General features: G+C 36.3%; 1 non-coding gene across 1 annotated transcript; it reads left to right on the top strand.

Moving 5' to 3' along the window:
* Positions 1-5,793: 5,793 nt before the first annotated feature.
* Positions 5,794-5,977, top strand: LOC131203576 (U2 spliceosomal RNA). The gene has a single exon (XR_009156426.1). It is a non-coding gene; the product is annotated as a U2 spliceosomal RNA (small nuclear RNA).
* The last annotated feature ends 322 nt before the right edge of the window (positions 5,978-6,299 follow it).

The raw sequence follows: 6,299 nt of genomic DNA, 5'->3' as shown, positions 1-6,299 counted from the left end.
GGCAGATGTACACAACTGAATCCTATAACTATGTTAGCTATTTAACTCTGAAGGTTCTAGATAATTTTTTTTGCAAGGCTAGTTCCTCTATAGGAAAATGTTTGCAATGTGATTTATGGTGACTTCCTCTATCTCAGTATTGCAGCTTTGTTGGCTGAGCAGCATAGGCACTCATCTATTTGCAAAAGAATACAAGGAACTGTATTACAAGGATATTGCTGTATATTAGGGTTGTGCAGCTCTTTGAATCTGTAAGCAAAATTGTGGTTCAGGATGTACAGGTATTTGAATGGAACACCTCTCTGATCTTTAAAGCAGCTGCACATCCTTGGAACCAATATGGTTTGTTTGTTTGTTTGTTTGTTTATGTATTTATTTAGAATGTGTGTATACAACTGACTTTCTTAACAGATTAGGCCAGATTATATGAATATAAAAGCAGAAAATACAATTAAAGATTAAACAACATTAAAATAGTACATCTTAATTAAGTTAGTCAAAAGTAAAAAAAAAAGTTATGTTATAACTTTCCAGGATCGGCAGTGGATCCATATGAATCTAAAACTGCAAATCCAAATTTTAAGAAGTGAAATTTACCTAAAACAAACTTTATTCTTCCAAATCCGGTTATCAATACTGCAGAATCAGCAACAAGCCCATCTCGCATCTCGTTCATATTGTGTTTCCATTTATTTGTCTACATCTCGTTCATATTGTGTTTCCATTTATTTATCTACATCTAGTCCCTAAGGACAGATAAAATATACAGGTAGTCCTTGATTTAAAAGAGTTTGTTTAGTGACTGTTCAAAGTTTACAACAGCATTGAAAAAAATGACTTATGAACATTGCACCATCCCATGGTCACGTGATCAAAATTCAAATGCTTGGCAACTGACTCATATTTTTGACTGTTGCAGTGTCCTGGGGTCATATGATGGGTCATACCCAAAACCAATTGGTAACCAGATTCACTTAAAAACCATGTTACTAACTTAACAACTGCAGTGATTCACTTAGCAACTGTGGCAAAAATGGTTGTAAAACTCATTTAACACCTATCTTACTCAGCAACAGAAATTTTGGACTCAGTTGTGGTTGTAAGTCTAGGACTATCTGTAACTGGAGATATATTGCTTTTATTGCTAGCTATAATAATGAGTTAAGGTTCAATATTATTTGAAAGAATTAAGGGAAAAAAGATAAAAGTATAGAACATACAGAATAACAGAATAGAGTATGTAAAATAACAGAGTTGGAAGAGACATTAAAGGTCTTCTAGTCCAACCCTCTGCTCAAAGAGAAGATCCTATGCCATTTGAGACAAGTGGCTTGTCTTCTTAAAAGCTTCCAGTGATGGGGCACCTCAGCTTCTGAAAGCAAGGCATTCTAGTGGTTAATTGTTCTCACTATTAGGAAAAGTTTCTTTGATTCTAGGTTCCTTCTCTCCTTTGTTAGTTTCCATCCATTGTTTTGCCATTAGGTGCTTTGGACAATTGGTTCATCTTTTCATCTTTATGGTAGTTCCTCAAATATTGGAACACTGCTATCATGTCTCCCATAGTCCTTCTTTTCACTAGACTAGATATATCCAATTCCTGCAATCGTTCTTTTAGCCTCCAGTGCCCTAATCATCTTTGTTGCTCTTTTCTGCACTCTTTCCAGAGTCTCAGCAACTTTCTTATATTGTGGTGACCAAAACTGCATGCAGCATTCCAAGTGTGGCCTTAGTAAGGCTGTATAAAACAGTAATAATACTGCCTGTGATCTTGATTCCAGCCCTCTGTTAATGCAACCTAGGATTGCATTGGTTTTGTGGCTGATGCCATACACATATTTAAGTGATTTTCCACTAAGACTCCAAGTTCTTGTTACTGTGAATGTTACTGTGTTACATTCATTCCTTTTTTTTAAAAATAGTTATAAACCATTAATTCTATGCCTAGAAACTCCAATTGAAGCCAGGTAATACAGTGGGATGTATCCAGGCAGAAAATAAATTGCTAACATTGACTGATTAATGTTGCGTAAATATTTATCGCTGACATTAGTAAAATATATAAGGATTATGCAGTCTTAGCAGTAAACATACTGTAAAGACAGAAAGGAAATAGACATATGTTGTGATTATTAGGTTATAATATGTTAGAATGAAACCTAAACAATTAAAATGTATGGACCTATTATTTCTCTTTTAGAAAAACAGGATATGAATGTAATGCTGATTTACAATGCATTCAGTCTTTGTACTGTGCGCATAGGCATGGATGATTCTTGAAATACAACCACTGGCATTTGTTCACATTTTGCATCTAATCAGTGATTTTGTATGTAATTATGCATTTTGCAGGTGAGGTGTTAATGTGGGTTATATGGTACATCAGCTGCAGGATGCCACTTGAAATAGTGCACTGGAAAATCTTGAGACAAACAACATTCAATTAGGCACACATCCATGAACAGCTGTGCTAAGTATCACTGGCATCAGCTCAGATGTACATTTCTCATTGAGATCCTACTGCCAGCCAGTTTTAAAAACAGGTTTAAGCTGATTACAAGTTTTATTATTACCAGCTTCTTTTAGAAGCCTGTGACTTAGTTGGAAAACTTACAATTTCTATTTCGGAATTGCAATCTAGGCTGATTCATTTTCATTAGATAAAACATGGCCCTGTCTCTGCCACAAACCTCATTTCAGGCTGAAAGTTGATGAGATAAATATGAATACCAAAGGCCTGCCAGATTTTTTAGCATATTAGTACACACTTAGCCATGTGTTTTAAATGAGTAGCACTGGACAGTCTGCTGCCTATGATCCAAAGCCAATACTGTTCTTGTATATCAATTCTTCCCCATAGGACATTCAATTAAAAAAAAAAGCAAATAAAACAAACTTGTTTAACAATCATTTCACAAATACTAGCTGTGCACCTCATTGCCATCAATTGTTGTTTTGAAGAAAGAATAAGTGGCAGTTGCTTCATTTCATTGCATAGATTAAGTGTCCTTCCCTTGGTGCTGCTAGTGAAACCAGTACTTCTCAGAGCATTTGCACTGAGATCTGCAAAGTTGTTAATTAAACACATAATTCTGCCAGGTTTATGACATATTTGATTATGCCAAGTTTTTCTATAATATGCTACACGTGGGTGTGTTCCAAACTCGATTTCACTGTTGACATGAAAGCACTATCAGGAGCTTTTAGTCATGTTGAACTGCCAAGTACAAACCAGAATCCTTATGAATATAAATTCATGAACATACTTATGGGCTTTCTGAAATTATTAGAAAAACACTCTAAGAAATAATAAACAAGACTTAATAGAACCTTAATCAGAGCCACCAGTCTCTTCTTATGTAATACCAGATTAATCAATCAATTCATTCATTCCGTTTATATATCCCACACATCTGGGTTGCTCACAGAATTAAGAACAACGAAAAAAGGAGGTACAAATAAACAACTAGCATGAAAACCATTAAAACCAATTAAAACAATTTACAGCTTAATTGGTAGGAGAGTACAATCCATACAACTGCTAACAATATAACCACCCAAGGGGCTGTGTGTTGTCGTCCGTCAGCAGTCTATGGAGCTGGCAATGGAGTTGGACAGCGATGAGGCTGAGGTGAGGCCAGGGCCATCGGGAAGTGAGGTGCGGACTCCAGAGCCTCCAGAAACTGATAGTAGTGAGGCAGAGGAACAGGAGGAGCCTGTTCCTAATGCATGCATGAGCTGCCAAAAGGCAAGAGCAGCTCAAGCAGAGAGGACAATTTGGGAGAAGGGCCAAGAGATGATTGACCCCTCCCATTAGCCTTAAAACAGACCAGCACTGGTGTTTCAGCTTCAGAAAAACACCGTTGTAGCTGCGTCCTCTCCTTCATGTATGGCTTTGTTTTTGTGGCTTCTGGATATTTGCCAGGAAGGACCTTTGGCAGTTTGCCTAATTGGACTAAGGTTTGTGAGATAACTGAAGAATTTGTGTTTGGGAGGCATTTGTTTTACTTTGAGTTGAACGACGCTGGGAATGAAATAATTCCCAGCTGTTCGAATAAAGTTTATTTTTCCATGGATTAAGTTTATTACTACCTACTTGGGCCTGGGTCACAACACTCTGTACCACTGCTGATCCCAGGCATAATGACAAAATTATGTCTGAGAATTTTCTGAAAGGTTAGCAGGATTAGGACCACATAAACTTTGGGAAGATGATATTCCAAAGGGCAGGTGCTATGGCAGAAAAAACTGTCCTCCTGACTCCTGTCAGATGATGTTCTTTGGTTGATAGTATCAGGGGTGAAATGCTACTGGTTTGGGCCAGTTTGCCTGAACTGGTAGTAAAAAATGCTACTCGTTCGCTGAACCGGTAGTAATTTTTTTAAAAAAAACAACTTCCAAAGAGCAGCTGAGTGATGCACAATTGTCAGAATTTTTTTCTTTTACTTTTTAAGCATTTTTTTACTACCGGTTCTCTGGAACCAGTAGTTAAAAATGCTTTAAAAAGTAAAAAAAAAAAAAAGGTTCCGATGAACACAGCTGTGGCATGTGAGCTTGAGAACCTTTTTAAAAACTTGTTTAAAGCATTTGTAAAAAATTGTACTGTGTATGCATGCGTTTGTGTGTGCTGTGCATGCGCGTGCATAACGCACATTTGGCACTTGGCGCGTATGCACAGAAAACTGGTTCAGATTTCACCACTGGATAGCATCTGTTACATATTTCTTCTACCAGACTTGATGGATTTATGGTCACATTATGGTCAAATCCATTATTATGGATGGATTTATGGTCACATTATGGTCAAATCCATTATTATGGATTTACAGCACAACCTGTATAATACTTTAATGAATGTTAAAAATAAAAGTTAAATATTCTTATGTGAAATTTCACGGTATTGCTAACATTGGTCAACAACAGTTTTGTCACATAGATTTCAAAGATTCTTCTAAACAAACTTTTTCAAGCTGAAATCAAACTATTTGAAATCAAACTATTTAAACTGAACAGTGGGGACAGAATTAATTGATACAGAAAATTTCTGTCCCCAGCAATCCAAAATTAAAAGGGTTATCAGCCCATGTAACATAGATGTCTGTGTGGGTAAGACTATCAGCCCTCCTATCAAGCAAAACCAAGCATTTAATAGTGAGTGCCATACCATGTGCAGTAAACCAACAGGTGGCAAGAAAGTAGGGGCAGTCAGGCACAACACAGGTTATGTAGACAGTAAGCACAAGGTCAATCCAAACGGACTCAAATGTCTATACACCAATGCACAGAGTATGAGGAATAAACAGGGTGAATTAGAAATTCAAGTAAATGAGGGCAGATATGATATTGTTGCCATTACGGAAACTTGGTGGGGTGAAACTGACAAATGGAACATACAGCTAGAGGGATATAAATTATTTAAAAGAAATAGACCAAATAAAAGAGGAGGAGGAGTTGCACTATATATAAGAAATAACTACATCTCTACAGAAATAGAGCACAACAATAACGAAAATCATCTTGAATGTATTTGGGTCAATATAAAAGGGGTGAAAAACGTTATTGCCATAGGTCTATACTATAGGCCACCCAACCAAACAGAGGAAGTAGATGAACTTTTTGCTAGTCAGCTGATTAAGGTATGTAGGAAACACATCACAGTAGTAATGGGGGATTTTAACTACCCTGACATCAACTGGGAGACAACTCTGCACCAAGCGGAAGATCCAACAGGTTCCTAACAAACCTAGCAGACAACTTTGTTTCCCAAAAAGTAGAGAAGACAACAAGGGGATCAGCATCGCTTCTCGGCCTTTTGGCTAAGATCAAGTGTAGAATCTGTTCTTATCAGTTTAATATCTGATATGTCCTCTATTTGAGGACTACATATTAGGAAAGGGGGGGTCTTAAAATGCCTAATTTAAAATTGTATTATGAAGCAGTTGTCTTATCATTAATTACTGATTGGATTAATTTAACTGAGGAAAGAGTTTTGAATATAGAAGGTTATGGTTTGTTATATGGGTGGCATGCCTATTTATTATATGATAAGAAAGTAGATAAAATATTTAAAAATAATATAATTAGAAATGCATTATTGAGGGTTTGGAGGAAATATCAATATAAATTAGATGGAAAGATTCCAATATGGGCAATCCCGAGACACATGATAGAAAATATAAATATATATCAAAAGATGGAGGTAGTTACCTATAAAGAACTTCTTTGTATGGAATTACAATTAAAATCTAGAGAAAAGATGGGGGAAGAAGGGAAAAATTATACATGGTTCCAATATGGACAAT

This window comes from Ahaetulla prasina, chromosome 8 (assembly GCF_028640845.1).
Source record: "Ahaetulla prasina isolate Xishuangbanna chromosome 8, ASM2864084v1, whole genome shotgun sequence".
In the NCBI taxonomy this organism is placed as follows: Eukaryota; Metazoa; Chordata; class Lepidosauria; order Squamata; family Colubridae; genus Ahaetulla; species Ahaetulla prasina.
Note: the sequence above shows the minus strand (reverse complement) of the source record. Positions and strands in the feature narration are given on the sequence as shown.